Raw genomic sequence first — 16,221 nt, 5'->3', positions numbered from 1 at the left:
GCCAGAAATAAACTGCACATCCTTTATATCCTTAAGTGTAGGTTATTTCTACTCAGAGATCATAAAAATCTTAAGTATCAAGTACAGTGGATTCTATTTACTTTTCCACAATATTCAGAAAGTAAAACAAAAATAAAAATCAAACAACAACAGAACCTGTTGCCTGATACAAGATTAGCTGGAAAAATATTACCACAGCGGATCATCTGTTAGGTGGTAAAATTTAAATACCTTAAAACAGCCCTTTGAACTAGTCTGGCTAATCTGTGGTAGGCAACACCTGTTTGCTACACAGTTAGGATGCTCTTTAAACTGCAAATGTCTGTGTTCTAACACCTTCAGTCAACTGTCCTTAGTTCTGTGTAGAACTATGTGCGGCTTTGACTTAAGTAGCAGCCTGGTACATTCACAAGGTAACAGAGCGGAAGAGATACTATAGTGGTTTGAATGAAAATGTCCCCACAGGCCCATAGGGAGTGGCACTATTAGAAGGAATGGCCTTGTTGGAGTAGATGTGGCCTTGCTGGAGGAAGTGTGTCACTGGGGATGGGCTTTGAGGTTTCAGATGCTCAAGCCAAACCAGTGTCACGTTCTCTTCCTGTTGCCTGCAGATCCGGATACAGAACTTTCAGTTCCTCTCCAGCACCATGTCTGCCTGCATGCTGCCATGCTTCCCACCATGATGATAATGGATTAAACTTCTGAACTTTAAGCCAGCTTCAATGAAATGTTTTCCTTTACAAGAACTGCTGTGGTCATGATGTCACTTCACAGCAATAGAAACCCTAACTAAGACAGAAATCAAGGACTAGGGTATTGCTGTAATAGGCCTGACCATGGTTCTGCTTGGAGGAACATGGAACACTATAGCACGAATCCTAATTGGTCTTAATTAAAAACCCAGAGTCAGATATCAGGGTGAAAGCTGGAAGATCAGAGAAGCAGAGCAGCCAGCCACTACAGTTCTTACCTCTACCAAATCCTCAGCCTGAAAGGACTCCAAGTTCCTGTCTCCTCCTACCTTATAATCCTTTCTCTGCCCAGCCATATCACTTCCTGTCTCAACCTCCCAAGTGCTGGGATCAAAGGTGTGAGCCACCAGTGCCTGCTCTGTTTCTCTTTTAGACTGGATCAATCTTGTATAGCACAGGATGGCCTTGAACTCACAGAGATCCATCTGCCTCTGCCTCCTAAGTGCTGGGATTAAAAGTATGTGCCACGACTGCCTGGACTCTATGGCTAACTAGTGACTTAACTCGCACTCTGATCTTCAGGCAAGCTTTATTTGTTAGATCACACACAAAACATCAACACAGAACACTTTGGGACTTTGGACTAGAAAAGGGATTGGACATTTTAAGTGAGATTTAATGGGACTTACTAGTAGGAGCATGGAAGACAGTAGTAGTGAGTGTGATTTGAACTGTGGGGGCCTGGTCAACAGATTTCAGAGGAGAAGAATATTAATATGTGGTCTAGAGATTGTTCTGGTTATCTTTTGGCTGCTTTCTGCCCTTGTCCAAAAAAAAAAAAAAATCTGCCTGAGGCTAAACCGAAAAGTTATGGATGAACAGCTTTGGCAGAGCCTACTTCCAGACAGCATAGTATTGACTGTTGCTTGGTTCTTAGTGGCCACGCTTATGCAGATCTATAATGAAAAGCAGCAAGCTGAGCAAGGAAACAAGCAATCTGAGGAGAAAAGGGGCCCCAGGAAGTGTAAACAGGTCAAAGAAAAGCCTGATTCTGAGTGGAATAAAGGGAGTGGTGACCTCAGAGCAAGACCCCACACAGCTAACTTTTCAAGTTGTGAAAAGGAATTAAAGGAAAGCTTAGGGCTGGGCTTGGTGGTGCACACCTTTAATCCCAGCACTCAAAGGCAAAGGCTGGTGGATCTCTGAGTTCGAGACCAGCCTGGTCTAACAGAGCGAGTTTCAAGACAGCCAAGCTTAGGCAGTGAAGGAAACCAGTGAAAAGAGAAAGCTGGGGAAAATGTATTTGAATAAGGGGGCCATGTTCTGGCCCAGCAAGCAGAATTTGGCAAGTTCAGCCACGTTGTTCTGGCTTTAGAATCAAGGATACAAGAAACGGGTTAAGGTCAAGCATATGTCAGGAGTGTCCCTGCATGGAGGCACAGAGAAGCCATTGCATGAAGCTGTGAAGGTAAAGCCTGGATTGCCTTGGAGACCCCAAGATGTTGGAGATGCCAGAGTTGTGGGATAACTGTCAAGGAGAGCTGCTAATGGAGTGGAACCAGCCCAAGAGGAAGACATGTGCTGCAGTGAACAAAGCTGAAAGGAGTGGAGATTTGAAGAGCACGTTGACTTCAGATGCGGAGATGTAGAGTTTGGAGTTTGCCCAGCTGGTTTCTGCTCTTGTTTTAGTCCAGTATTTCCTCATTATGTTTCCTTTTGGAATGGTAATGCATATTCATTTTGGACGTATGGGATCTGCTTTTTCATTTTGACTTTACTGGGGATTATAGTTAAAAGACTGCGTGAGTCTCAGAAGAGTCTTTGAACTACGGATTTTTCAAACAGTCCTGATACTGTGATAGACTATGGGGATTTTTGAAGTTGGACTATGATATGGCTACCGGCCTGTGGGGGCCAGAGTAGAATGTGGTGGTTTGGATGCAATGGCCCCCAGAGGCCCACAGGGAATGGCACTATTAGGAGGTGTAGCCTTGTTGAAGGTGGTGTGTCACTGGAAGTGGGCTTTGAGGTTTCAGAGAGCCAAGCCAGGCCCAATGTCACTCTCTCTTCCTGCTGCCTACCACAATACTCAGTTCCTCTCAAACACCATGTCTGTCCACAAGCGGTCATGCTACCCACCATGATGATAATGGACTAAACCTCCGAACTGGAAGTGAGCCACCCCAATGAAATGTTTTCCTTTATAACAGTTGTGATCACGGCATCTGTTCACAGTGACAGAACACTGACTAAGACAGGGATTTTAATACTCTAAGGTTCTTTTTGCACCTTTCCCTCTGTAAAACCTTATCTGTCTCAGTGATGTTAAGCTTGCTGGTCTGAAATAGTCTCCTAGTGTCACAGGGTCAGAAGACCACACTCCTGCAGACGGGGGGTAAACATGCCAGCATGAGTTATCTATGTAGATGCCATTAGTCAAGACAATGAGCTCCACTGGATGGTCAGAATTTTAAAGTCTGAAGTACCTAAGTTTTCTCCATGGAGTTAAGAAGACTCTCTTCTTGCCCCATGAGAGAAGTCAGGAAACAAAATAGAGAAAGGGAGACAGAAAAATGATACCATATAAAGCTGATTATTTGTGATACTAACCACATTCATTTTCCTTCTAGTGGTTCTGAACCTTTTAGAATACTAGACTGTCGATAGAGAAACATGGAAAGACACTTATGAAATGCCAAAGAATAAAATGAATAAATTGTTGATGGCATCTGTATTAAAAGTATACATATCTATGTATTAGAAGACTGGATATATATTGCATATATGTTAAAAGGTTGGTAAGGATACTATTTGTTATAACAGTTGGTAGTTCTTCAAATTACTAAATGTCCTCCAAGCTCTCAATGCCACGTCCTGGGAACACATCCTGTGCGTTTCCTCCTAGGTGCCTCTTCTCACACCCTTTGCCTATGATCTTCTCTTTCCCTTTCTCTAGTCAGTAATTTTAGTCAACTTTCATGACTCAGTCTAATCATTTCTAAACTCCTGGCAAGCACTCCGGCTGAACTACTGTGTCTCCCTTCTCTCTGCACCTAGAACAGCTGGTTCTACACCACTCCGAACATCCACCAGCTCAGAGGCAACCTCGGAGTAGGCTCTCACACTGTTCAGCATTATCTGCACATATGTATTTCTCTTCTTTACTTGTAATCTGTGGCGAGGGGCCCAATCTGGAGATTCATATGATTCCTCAAACTCAGCAGAACACCTCGGTATACAGAAGCATGCAGTATGTTAATAGCTTAAGTAAGATGGGTCAAGTTGAAAAACAAGATGCCTTCCTATTTTAAGGGAGGAATTCAGAGTCACCATTTTTGAGCTTTCTCACATTGTATTTTGTTCCAATCAAAATATTAAATCCATAAACTGCTTGTTCCCTGTTTTGGAAGATGGAAGGTATCTCCATTTATCTTCATTATGAAATAAGTTATGGTTGTTATTGACAATATTGTTGGCTCAGGGAAGACTCTGCCTAGGAAGGTTATCCCAAAATAACAAAGGAACAGGACTGGATGTGATGGGGATCACACAGCTAGTTTTCTCTTGTGGGCAACGAAGTGGCAGGAGTAAGATGCTAGAAAGAAATCCAACTTGAATTCCTTCCTTGTACTACACTATAGTTTAATCTCCTCATCAGGACAGTGCAGACTTCATACTGAGAAACCAGTAAAGGAGAAATGCCATGCAGATGTACACAAAGAAAAAAATATGAAATCAGATAGGCAGAATGTCAGACATAAATGCTCATTGAAATCATAAATATTTTTAAATAATATTGTGAAGATTTTAAAAACTGCTATTTCCTAACAATTCACTAATGACCACTATGGCAGAAAAGATATAATAAGCAGGTCCATTAACTTCTAATTTTCATTCTAAATCATAGAAGCTTAAAAAGATTTAAGAATTTAAAATATATTTTGAGGTACCACAATTACATTTATGTGGAGAAATATTCTAAATGCTAACCTGGATTATTCATAAATATAATCAGAACAACTAAACTCACTCCCCCAAAACCTGGCATATGCTTCTGAAGGACTGTTGATCCCTGGAAGGACAGATGACATTTATATGGCCCCCACCTCTAGCACGCTCAAATGAAAATAGCTCCAGCCTGAGGAAACAAAAACTGTGATGAAGACCGCACCACAACACTGAGTTGGGCCATATGCTCTCCTCATATGCTCTTCTGAAACTGAGCCAACCAAACAGACTCTGAGATGATGCTGTATTTGGAATCCGAGTCACAAAATTCCCACAGGAGTAAGAAATGGTACAAACTGGCAATCTGCTGGGAGGAAACTTAGTTACCAAAACTACAGCTCATCAATCATATGATAGTGACTAAAATCCCCTGAAACAGAGGAAAACACAACAAAAGTAGTAGTTTGAATATATGCATGTGCACATCTATATACATTTCTCTAAGGCCAGAAGAAAGAAATCCCTAAATAGCACTTTTGGCAATTGTCTGGATTTTAATTAGGTTTATTTTTTTTAATGTGTCATATTATTATTCTATGAATACAACATACTCGTCCATGCTCCAACAATATATTTCATAAAATTTGAAAAATATACAAAAGTTTTACTTTTTCTTTCTTTTTTTAAAAATTATTTTATTTTTTCTATTATCAGCTTGACACAGTACAAATTCTTATCCTAATAGTGAAATGTTTCACTGAAGCTTGCTCAATGATTGAGTAAAAACCAAAACTTATTATAAGCCACAGTCATCCTAGGGTCCCCCCTGCTAGGTAGCCTCCCTGGTTCTGTGGGTTGTAGTCTGATTGTTCTTTGCTTTATATCTAGTATCCACTTATGAGTGAGTACATACCATGTTTGTCCTTCTGGGTTTGGGTTACCTTACTCAAGATGATATTTTCTAGTTCCATCCATTTGCCTGCAAATTTCATGCTGTCGTTGTTTTTCTCTGCTGACATTAATCCACACACATGAGCACCTGATTTTTGACAAAGAAGCCACAACTATACATTGTAAAAAAGAAAGTATCTTCAACAAATGGTGCTGGCATAACTGGATATCAACAGGTAAAAGATTACAAGTAGATCCATATCTGTTACCATGCACAAAACTCAAGTCCAAGTGGATCAAAGACCTCAACATAAATCCAGTTACACTGAACTTGATAGAAGAGAAAGTAGGAAGTACTCTTGAATGCATTGGCATAGGAGATCACTTCCTAAATATAACACCAGTAGCACAAACACTGAAAACAACAATTAATAAATGGGACCTCTTGAAACTGAGAAGCTTTTGTAGGGCAAAGGACATGGTCAATAAGACAAAACGACAGCCTACAGAATGGGAAAAGACCTTCACCAACCCCACATCTGACAGAGGATTGATCTCCACAGTATATAAAGAACTCAGGAAACTAGACAGCAAAATACTGAACAATCCAATTAAAAAATGGGCTAAAGAGCTAAACAGATAATTCTCAAAAGAAGAATCTCAAATGGCTGAAAGACATTTAAAGAAATGCTCAACATCCTAATTCATCAGAGAAATGCAAATCAAAACGACTCTGGGATACCACCTTACACCTGTCAGAATGGCTAGGATCAAAAACACTAATGACAGTCAATGTTGGAGAGGATGCGGAGCAAAGGGAACACTCCTCCACTGTTGGTGGGAATACAAACTTGTACAACCACTGTGGAAATCAGTATGGTGGTTTCTCAGAAAATTGGGAATCGATCTACCTCAAGACCCAGCCATACCACTCTTGGGCATATACCCAAGGAATGCTCAATCATACCACAAAGATACATGTTCAGCTATGTTCATAGCAGCATTATTCATAACAGCCAGAACCTGGAAACAACCTAGATGCCCATCAACTGAAGAATGGATTAAGAAAATGTGGTACATCTACACAAAAGTTTTACTTTTTCAAGCATCACTGCACTTAACTGATTTTCAAAACAAATACTTTATGATCACTACAAAAATAAAATGACCCATACCACTGTACTCAAAAAACATGAAAACTCAATTCTCTGTTTCTTAGATAAAAGTCACTTGTTACCACTATAATAGTTCCAGAATATACAGATTTGGAGAGTCAGTTTGTTTTGGAGATAGTTAAGTGTAAACTGCTGAATGCACCAGCTGGAATCCAGAGATACAATGCCAGCTGCCATTCTAATTCTGTACATACTCTAGGGATCCTAACTGAATGCCACATCATGAACAAACAGCACATTCTTGAAGAGCCTTTAAAAGACATTTGATGTGGAAGTGTAACACACACACACACACACACACACACACACACACACACACACACTGCATGCTGTGGCCCGCAGAGCATGGGTAGCTTCCTACTCCATCCACCACAGAAAGAAAATTGGTCTGAGCACCTGCAGAGTAATCATATCTCCTAGAAGCTATAAAATGACATTTATTAAGACTTTAGTAAGGTCTTTGAAGAGGTGTTTTATTTTTTTTAATTTTTTTCGCAGTAAATCCATAGGTGTGGTCTGTCAAAATAACTGTAAACCAAGTAGCACAGACCTCTAATTTCTGCTACTCAGGAGGCTAATGCATGAAGATCTCAGGTTCAAGGCCAGCCTGGGTAATATCAAAAGCTTGTTTCAAATTTCTGAAAAGTAAAAAAGAGGTCTGGGAACAGGGCTCAGTTGCAGAGCACTTACTAAGCATGTAGGAAGCCTTAGGTTTAACCCTTAGCACTCCATCCCTTCCCTCAAGGGAAAAAGGAAGACTTTTTATGGTTAGAGAGGGAGACCAGACAGTTCAGATGGGCAATGCCTCACAAGCAGTACAGTGAGCATCCGTTCTGTTTCACTTGTCCAATGTACACAAATGAACAGAACACAAATGGACAGCTGTCTTCGTTAGGGTTGCTATTGCGGGGATGAAACATGACCAAAGCAATTTGGGGAGGACAGGGTTTATTTGGTTTACACCTCCATATCACTGTTTATCATGGAAGGGACTCAGGTCAGGAACTCAAACAGGCAGGAACCCAGAGGCAGGAGATGATGCAGAGAGTCGTGCCTGTAACAGGGATTCAGACATCAGTAGGCCCCCAGACCTTAGCACAACTGACTCCATGATGAAAGTACCATTCAGGCTGTAAAACTCAGAAGGTGGACAGCACCACCTGCCAAAACTAAAACAAAGGCCTGATCCATCCAAGTCCATAGTTATGGGAAAGTCTCCAAATGTAAAGCAAGGTTAGTACCTTGCTTTTTGGCTTCTGTAGTTCTGCTTTTTGCTAAGTCTTCTAGTTAACTGAAGCACATCAACTCAGGACATAGGTTTTGTACTTAAAAGCTCACCCTGAGAAAGGTTGTGGTCACCGGCTGGCTATTAGCTTAAACCCATGTCCAAACAGTCTTCTTTGGTGGATATCCCACAACAGGCCTCCCCTCATTCAATCACTTACTAAAAAAAAGCTCTATAGGTTTGTCCACAGCCCAGCCTTATAGAGGCATTTGGGGTTCCCTCCTCTCTGATGACTCTAGCCTGTGTCATGTGGACATAAAATGAAGCCAGCATTCTACTACTCACAGAAACTAAAAATGGAAAGAAATGGCTAAAGATTCTGACCACCCTCCGGTTTCTCACTCACTCGAATAAATTCAATTGGTTTGACAAAGTTTTCTTTCATAATAAGGTATCATCAAAGTCGAGCCTGACACTCATATAAATCACTAGAAATAACTGTACTAGAAAGCGAGAACCAGTGGTGGCGCATGCCTTTAATCCCAGTACTCAGGAGGCAGAGCCAGGTGGATCTCTGTGAGTTCAAGGCCAGCCTGGTCTCCAAGGCAAGTTCCAGGAAAGGCCCAAAGCTACACAGAGAAGCCCTGTCTCAAAAAACAAACAAACAAACAAACAAACAAAAAGCAAGACCCAACAATATCGACAACTAAGATACAAAGTGGCAAAGTAGGCTTTTGAACTGTACCAACTTATTGTCAAACAAAAGTGAAGTTTGCTCTCAGGATTCTTGAAGGGTGGACTTGAAAGGACTACACAAAGTGTGAAAATGTAAACCCTGATACCTAAGCCATCATGAAAGAGTTTTCAAGAGTCTTCACCAGCAGGGAAGTGAAACATTCTACACAACAGTAAAGGGCTGTATCTAGAGATTTGTATTTAGAATATATAATGAATTCTCCCACTTCAATGATGAAAGTACAACTTGGGTTTTAAAAGATGAACTAAGGATAAGAACTGACAATTTCTGGGTGATGGGCCAGAGGAACTAAGGATGAACCCTGACATAAGGAGATGGAAACCAAACCCACCACGAGATACTTTCAATTCCCTTGACTGGCTAAAATAAAAATGAAAGACAAAACCAAGTATTGATGAGGTTAATTTAAAACCTTCAAACACGTCTGGTGGGGATGTAAAGGGGTGTAATGCCTTGGGAAAATCTGGCAGTTTCTCAACAGTTTAAGCAAGAGAATTAATTAGCATATGACCCACTAGTCCATTACCAGGTATTATATTTAAGAGATATGAAAACATGTCTACACAAAAATTTATACAAAATGTCCACAGCATATTATTAATGTCAAAAAAGGGGGGAAACTCAATGTCTATCAATGACTAAATGGATAAATAAAATAAAGCACATCTGCATAACAGACTTTTATAAGATAACAAACAATAATGAAGCTCTGACATGGGTGAGCTTAAGAACATTCCTATAAGGTGAAAGAAGCTAGATGCATGCATTCAAATTGCATATTCTAAGGTTCTGTGGAATAAATCTGAAGAGACAAAACACAGATTAATGGTTGCCTAGAACTATTGTGGGCAGGCATATTGGGGAAAGGTGAGAAAAACAGCTAAAAACATACAGAGTTTTTGGAAGGTAATCAAATTGTTCCAAAATTGACTGATAGATGTGCAATTCTGTCCATATACTTGAAACCAGTGAACTGTACACTTCCAGAGAGAGTTGTATCTCAAGAAAGCTCCCATAGAGGAACACGAAAAGGTTCCCTGCCCAACATTTCCACAGCAGTTAATAACCAACAGGCATCTCTTTAGGTAGGAAAGGTAAAACTTGTAGACAGCATGGGCCCCAAACTGTTAAATTAGTAAAATGGCAATATCTGAACTGGATGCTGTGAGAAATGATGGGTGAATGGGCAAGATGGAAGCTGATAGAAATATGAATGTTCTTTCTAAATGCAGGAACTTAATGAAAGAAAACAACAGCGAAAGAATGAGTAATGAGTGGCACAGAGTGGATAATTCAGAGGCCTAAAAAAAAAAAAAAAAAACCAAACACACGGGAATGGAATTCATTTAAATAAATTCTTTGACATGCAAAAGATTATATGGAGACAGAAAACCTGGGAAACGAGCTACGCGGATCCGGGCGGCCAAGAATGAACAAATTTGAGGGAGGAGGGCTTGAGATGGAGAAAACCAAGGAATAGTGAACTCTACCTCAGGGGCATAGACCTTGAACTTGATTAGGGTAACATGCTCATCCCTCATCAGGGCCAAAGAGTCGCTCTCCAATTCACAAAGGCCTCTCGGAAAGAAAACGCAACTCCCCGGGCTGCAAAACACTCCCAGTCAAGTTAAAAGCCACACTGGATCACTACCTCCATCAATTCAGTTCACCCTGTACGTTAGAAAGAGCAATTGTTGCACTTAAAAGCTTTCTAACGGAGAACGGAAGACGTTTGTTGTTGGTAATAAAAGCCGAAAGAAGCGGGTCGTACCCAGGCGTGGAAACTAAGGCAGCAACCAAGTCCCGGGTGTTTCTGGAACAGACATTACCTGGAGTCATCCGAGGGGAAAGGCGACGCGAGGGCGTCCCGGGACCACATCTCCCCTGGGAAGGTCGGTTGGGAGCTCCCGCCCCACGACGGGTGCGGCGGCGCCAGCGGCTGACCCGGGGCCTCCAGGACCGCTCGCGTTTCCATGGCTAACATCAACTGCGCTCGTGCCTCCCGGGAGGCAGTGCGCACGCGCGCCCGGAGGCGGGGCTCCGCGCCTCGCCCCGCCCCTGTCGCCATGACTCTGCCGGGTGGGCGGCGTTGTTTCCTCCGCGCGGGTGGGGGCCCGGGCGGCCTTAGCGCTGTGGGACCCAACTGCGGCTCAGGATCCTCGATGACCCGCCGCCTAAGCACCACCTTTGAACTCTCCCCCGGGCCACGCCCAGACGCCAGAACGTGGTTGCCTTGGTGACGAGGCGTTCCTGCTCTGGAAGTCTCAAAGCTGGATAGATGCTTGACCACCACCACCATTTAAGCCGGATGGATGCTTGACCACCAACATTTAAGCTGGATGGATGCTTGATCACCACCATTTAAGTCGGATAGATGTTTGGCCACCACCATTTAAGCCGGATAGATGCTTGACCACCACCATTTAAGCCGGATGGATGCTTGACCACCACCATTTGGGGAGCCTAGAATCTCTAAGATTGGTAGACTCGTGGTTCAAAAGTGTAATAGGAATCCAATCCGCTAGGGTCCTCGGTTAATGACCGCAGAACTAAGGCCATCCAACAGCCTCAGGGTTCTGAATGCTTTTAAGTGGTACCACGTGCCCTATTCTACTTAGATTTGAAACCAAATACCTTCGTTTTCTTGCACTACTAGATACTGCCTTTTCCTGTTTACAAAATGAAGGTTATTGCCACAGCAAGTGTTGGTTCCATTTTTCCAACTACATGTGCCTACTCTTGCATTACATATTGGTAATTCTCAAAACACGTTAAACTTAATGTGTGTATTTGTTACATACATGATCTCAAATCAAATGTTTTCACTCTTTGTTTGTTTTTAGAGACAGGATTTCACTGTGTTGTGTAGCCCTGGCTGTCTGTCCTGGATCTCACTCTGTAGACCAGGCTAGCCTTGAACACAGAGATTCTCCTGCCTCTGCCTCCTGAGTGCTGAAGTGCTGGGATGAAAAGTGCGCACCACCACTGTCCGGCTTGTTTTAGCTCTTAATAATATACTACTTTGGGGACATTATAAATTATATCCATATAATAGTGAACTTATCAGGGCAGTGGCCAGGGACCAGGGACACAGGTTGTGCATAGCCACCTTAGCAACCCGAGCTGAATTTGCAACCGGAAAAAAAATTCCAGGGTGGGCCTGTATGGAGCAGAGTTGAGAGCTTGCTAATGATTTTAACATGAAGTACGGGGGTTAATAGACGTGCTCAATGACAAGGTAAGACACATGAAAATGCGGGCACTTTTCTCTTTACATAGTCACATAGACAATTTTGGTGACATCTGAGGTTACATAGAAAGCTGTGCTAAGGACTTGGAGTGATATCAGGAGGTTCCTAATGTCCATTGGATCCATTTACAGCTGATAAGGTAAAAAGGGTGTTTTGAAAGATATGTTTATAGTCTTGTTTGTGAGAGACCCAGAACTTTTCAGGTTTATATATATTTGGAAAAGAGTGAGGTCATAGATACTCAGGCCCTAAGCATGACTTGTAGATATTTAAACATTCTTATTTGAAATGTTTCTACATAAAAGGAGTATTGTCTCTCTGTAGGCAACCTTCACAGAAAATTTTAACTTCTGGGACTCTTCACTTGCTGGGCTCTCTCACCTCAAATGTCAAAACAACTCTTTCAAATTCTCAACACATATAAAAGTTTTACCTTATTATATTGTGGGTTATTAAGTGTTATATCTTAAAAATCAGTGTGTATATCTTAATTACAAAACATTTCCTCAGGGGGGCTGTGGAAGTGGCTCAGCAGAATTCTTGACTCTCACCTAGTAGAACTTCAGCCAGACTCTGGAGTGAAAGATTTTTTTTTTAATCTTATCGTGTCCCCTTATTTTTCCCTTCCTAGTTGTCTCAAACTGAATTGATAAACGTGTTTTGTCAGTTCTACAGATTTGGCGATTCCATTTTCCTTCCACTTCTCCAGCTTCTCTATTTCTTGTGACAAAACAGTGTTGGATTTGAGTCAGTTGATCACTCTGGAATACTCTCTAGGTGGCCAGCTGAAGGGGAGAGCTGGGGAACTCTCACTTTAAATCAAAAGCTAGAATGACTAAGCGTGGTGAGTCAGGCATGGCAAAAAGCCAAGACAGGCTGAAAGCTAGGCCTCCTGTGTGTGTGTGGGGTGCCCAAAACAGCTTGACCACACAGCTGCCATGACAGACTTAGAAGCTCAGACACAGCTTCTGGCAGGCAATACCTGGACCCAGGAAAAGCCATAAGCTGACCCCACCCAGGGAAGGCCTGCATCTAAGAGGAAATACCTGACATTCCAAATATTCCCTATATCCCTAGACAAATGTCAGCCAATCAGAGTCCTGAACCCTGGAAATCTCCTCACCCCAACCTCTGCTATGATTAAAAACCCCTCCTGCCTGGGTTCTGGGCTCTCTGCTCTTAAGCGCTGCATTAGAGAGAGTCTGAGCTTGAAAACAAAGGTTCTTTGTTTTTACATAAGGGATTTGGTCTCCATGGCGGTATTTTGTGGGTCCCCATGATCTGGGTATAACATTTGGTGGGTCATCCAGGATTCCCCAACCCCACTGGGACCACCGCCAGTAGACCTTGAAGCTGGCCAGTATGTTTTCTGTGTGTCTGTGGTTTGTGTTTTTTATGTTAACTTTCATTTGGATATCCTTTTGTAAATGGGCTTTTGGGATATCCTTTTGTAAGTGAGCCCAGAATTTATGAGTACCTGCAGGAGGTCCTTTGGATGTGTTTGGATCCCTTTGGTTGATTTGTATTTGAATTCGTTTTGTATAGACTGGGACGGCATGAGGCTGGTGTCTGCCTTTTGGTTTTGTCTCTCGGTGCCAGAGCTGTTTTGTTGCCTTGTGTGTTGTAATTTTGTTCTTTTCCTGACTTATGAAAATGGTAGATTCTTACTTTAGGATTTTTGAGTTGGTCAGCTGACGCTCTTTCCCTGGAAATCGTTTGCCTTTTCGTTGGAATGTCCTGCCTATTGAATGTGTGAATGTGTGAGAAATGTGGCCACATATGTGTGTTTTATGCCTGGGCTTATGTGTTGTGACTCCAGCTAAGAAACTGTACATGGACAGCCTTTGGGCTGGATGGCCAGCAGCAAGGACAGAGGATCCCTTTGGTTGAACTGGGACAGACTAACAGTACTCCTACCCCTCATTGCTTCCTTGCTCTCTGACCCAGAGCACACATAGCAGGGGAGTGGGGGAGTGCACTGCTGTGGTGCTACACACTGGGTGGACAGAGGCTGGGGCAGGGACTCCGGTCACAGCCGAGGAGTGGCCGATAGGGAGTGCCCCCCAGAGCGCCTGGCCAGGGCATTGAGTCCCTTCCAGTCTGCTGCTCTCATACACTTGAGCATCTGGGGTTAACGACAATATTTTGTCTCATGCTGTGTGCTGTCCCCTCCCATGCTGATGGGTGGGGCTCCCAAGACCTGCCCAAGGGGACTGCCCGCCAATCCTGACCAAAATTTGGCTCCAAAGATGGAATGGAATATCACTGCCTATAGTTGCTAAGCTACGGTGGCTATGTTATAATGCTGTAGCCTGGAGCGCTTTGATCATTCAGATCCAATAGATTCTTCATGTTGGTACAGTGTTGATACACATTTAAGAGTTATTCTTGTTATGGTATATGCATGTATTTCTGTTCTTGTTTAAAATATTGTAGCCATACAATATATTCTAGACTACTGAGGGGAATCACAAGAAAGACAAAGTATCTGTGTTTAAAAAATAAGAAAGAAGGCAGGAGCCTGGAATAATAAAGAGAAGGAAAGGAAAAGAGGAACTTGTCTGAAGAAAATGTCTGAGGAATCAAAGGAACGGACTGAAGGTACATAGAAGATTGTAAAAGGCCAGAGGGGATGTCAACTATGTTGTGGTTTCTTAAACCTGAAAAATACTGATTTTGAAAGTTAATTCTGGTTGGTTTTCATTTTAAAAATAGCTCATGATTCTTCACTGCAAACTGTTTATGTTAAAAATGGAGATACGTCTATGTATATGTGTATGTAGACATATATTTGACTTGGATTTAACTCTATGTGTGAATGTAAGCTAACTTTAACTGTATGTATGTATATGTAACTTGGATCCAACTGTGCATACACGTGCAAGTAATTATTGTCTAGAAAAACATTTTTTAAACAGCAACCACATGGCTTTCCTCCATCTTGGCAGGTGACCTCATCATGATGTAGCAGACACGTAGCTGGCAGCCATCTTTTACTAAGGTTATAAAGATCTATTCGGATTAACAAAAGCTAACTTAGAGATTTACACCTAAGTATTTATGTCTTTGTCAAGTGTTCAACAGCAAGCTTCTAGAAAAATTAAATAGATGGCTACATGTGTTTAATAAATAAAGTATTTTGATAAATATTAAAGCTGCACCTCGATGCTTTTATACACAAGAATGTACCTTGCTCTGGAAGCTAAACTTTGTAATTTAAGAGTCACCTAAGTGATAGTCATCAGAAATTGAGGTGTTCATTTCTTGTGATGCAACAAGATAATGACCTAGGCAAAGGGCTTGGATTAGTTTCTGACTCCATGAGTCTAAACCCTTCGGGGATTGAAAAACGTTTTACAGAGGTAGCCTAGGATCACCTGTATGTCAGATGTTTGCACTGAGATTCATAACAATGGCAAAACTGCAGTTATGAAATAGCATTGAGAAAGCTGAGAACCAGAGCCTTACTCAAGGTCTATTAAGGCTTAAGAGTATATATATAGCCTCTTTGCCTTTGCTAAATTTGTTAAACTTAAGCTATTTGGATAAACTGAGTCATATAAATGTTTTATATTGATATTTTGTTTTGGTTTCTTTACTGAACCTATATTTGATACTAAAAGAACTTCACTTTAAAATCATTGTTTAAGGCTACTTAGTGTAGACTGTTAGAGACCATAAGTAAATAGTCATTTTATAATCAAGTTCTTTAATTGTAGTCATGCTAAGTACTGATGTAATTAATAACAAGGATAAGCTTTACTTAGTCCTTTGCATTTGTTTTCAGTGTTGAGCTTAAAATAAATAACTAGAAACAAAGTTTGTCTATTCAGGTATACAGGACAGTCCTCATACTTGAGAGATCTGCAGAATATGGCATTTAAAATGTTGATCTAAAAGCTTATTATATCAAACAGACTTGCAGATCCTAGCAGTGACCCAAGGTCTTCAAAGAAGATTACATATGGGACTCCACAATGTCTCCACCTGGATTATGGCAATGCTGACCACAGGGCAAGATGCCCTAATGCAACACCTACTGCCAGCCCTGGCCCAGTCTGTGGACAAGCAGCAGGACATTGGAGAATTGATTGCACCCCTTTTGCCTGGACAAAATTAGATCAGTCTTCCCGTGTCCCTCTTCCACAGGGAAAACTCTGCTTTATTGGACTGATGGCCAAAGCAGACTGATGCTTTTCTGATACTTTTACCGCCAATACTGTGGAGACCTGGGTATGGACTGGTCCCTTCATTTATAGAATTGGAAACTGCTGGTCTGCAC

General features: G+C 41.8%; 1 protein-coding gene across 2 annotated transcripts in view; it reads right to left on the bottom strand.

Moving 5' to 3' along the window:
• The window catches only part of Pcnx4 (pecanex 4), a 39,042-nt gene extending 28,352 nt beyond the window's left edge, over positions 1-10,690 (bottom strand). Inside the window, exon 1 of one of the 2 annotated variants that reach the window (XM_028858231.2) lies at positions 10,518-10,690. The gene's annotated coding sequence lies outside the window, so the exon portion shown is untranslated. The remainder of the gene's footprint in view (positions 1-10,517) is intronic. The other variant, XM_028858238.2, reaches the window with a different exon arrangement.
• Between the last annotated feature and the right edge of the window lie 5,531 nt (positions 10,691-16,221).

The sequence above is a fragment of the Peromyscus leucopus genome, chromosome 14 (genome assembly GCF_004664715.2).
Source record: "Peromyscus leucopus breed LL Stock chromosome 14, UCI_PerLeu_2.1, whole genome shotgun sequence".
NCBI lineage: Eukaryota > Metazoa > Chordata > Mammalia > Rodentia > Cricetidae > Peromyscus > Peromyscus leucopus.
The sequence above is the reverse complement of the archived record's forward strand: the minus strand, read 5'-3'. Positions and strand labels throughout refer to the sequence as shown.